The 1033-nt window shown below is 63.3% G+C and overlaps 1 protein-coding gene across 1 annotated transcript in view; it reads right to left on the reverse strand.

Annotated features, from left to right (window-relative positions):
• The window catches only part of LHX5 (LIM homeobox 5), a 7527-nt gene that overhangs the window by 1518 nt on the left and 4976 nt on the right, over positions 1-1033 (reverse strand). The gene's annotated exons all lie outside the window — the stretch shown is intronic.

A 1033-nucleotide genomic window follows, 5' to 3' on the forward strand; every position in this document is an offset into this window, starting at 1 on the left:
GTGTGTAGAGGCATCTGAGTGTGTGTGGAGGGGAGGGTGTGTGTGCATGGAAGTGTCTGCATGTGCGTGGATGTGTGTGCAGGTGCATGGAGGTGTCTGCGTGTGCATGGGGTGGGTGTGCATGTGCGTGTCCGGGTGTGCGTGGAGGCATCTGAGTGTGCATGGTGGGGGGTGCGTGTGAGTGGAGGTGTCTGGGTGTGCATGGAGAGGGGTTGCATGTGCATGGAGGTGTCTGCGTGTGTTTGGAGGTGGGTTCGTGGAGGGGGAGTGTGTATGGAGGTGTGTGTGTGGGGGGGGGTGGCTGGGTGCGCGTGGAGGAGGGGGGTGTGTGTGTGGAGGTGCCAGGGTGTGCGTGGAGGAGGGGTGGGTGTGCATGGAGGGGGGATGCGTGAGTGTGGTGGTGTCTGGGTGTGCGTGGAGGGGATGTGTGTCCATGGAGGTGTCTGCGTGTGTGTGGAGGGGAGGTGGGTGTGCGTGGAGGTGTCTGGGTGTGCACAGAGGAGGGGTGCGTGTGTGTGGAGGTGGGTGCGTGTGCATGGAAGGGGAGTGTGTGTGCATGGAGGTGTGTGTGTGTGTGCATGGAGGTGTCTGGGTGTGCGTGGAGTGGGGCTGTGTGTACATGGAGGGGGTGCATGTGTGTGGAGGTGTCTGGGTGTGCATGGAGAGGGGATGCATGTGTGTGGAGGTGTCTGGGTGTGCGTGGAGGGGGAGTGTGTGTGCATGGAGGTGTCTGGGTGTGCCTGGAGGTGTGTGTGTGCATGGAGGTGCCTGGATGTGCATGGAGGGTGTGTGTGTGCGTGGAGGTGTCCGTGTGCCGTGGTGTGCGTGTGCACAGATGTGAGCACACCAGGGGACGCACATCCACCCGCCTGCGGGTGTGTGCGTTGCACGGCCGTGGGTGTGCACACGCGTGGGTGTGCGTGCAGAGCCACTTGGCCGTGCGTGGGGCGGGAAAGGAGGAAGAACCGTCGGAGAAGCGGGACGGGGAGAGGAACAAAAGGGAGAGGGGGCAGCGGGAGAGCTGGAGCCGGGA

This window comes from Calidris pugnax, unplaced genomic scaffold (assembly GCF_001431845.1).
Source record: "Calidris pugnax isolate Ruff unplaced genomic scaffold, ASM143184v1 scaffold32, whole genome shotgun sequence".
NCBI lineage: Eukaryota > Metazoa > Chordata > Aves > Charadriiformes > Scolopacidae > Calidris > Calidris pugnax.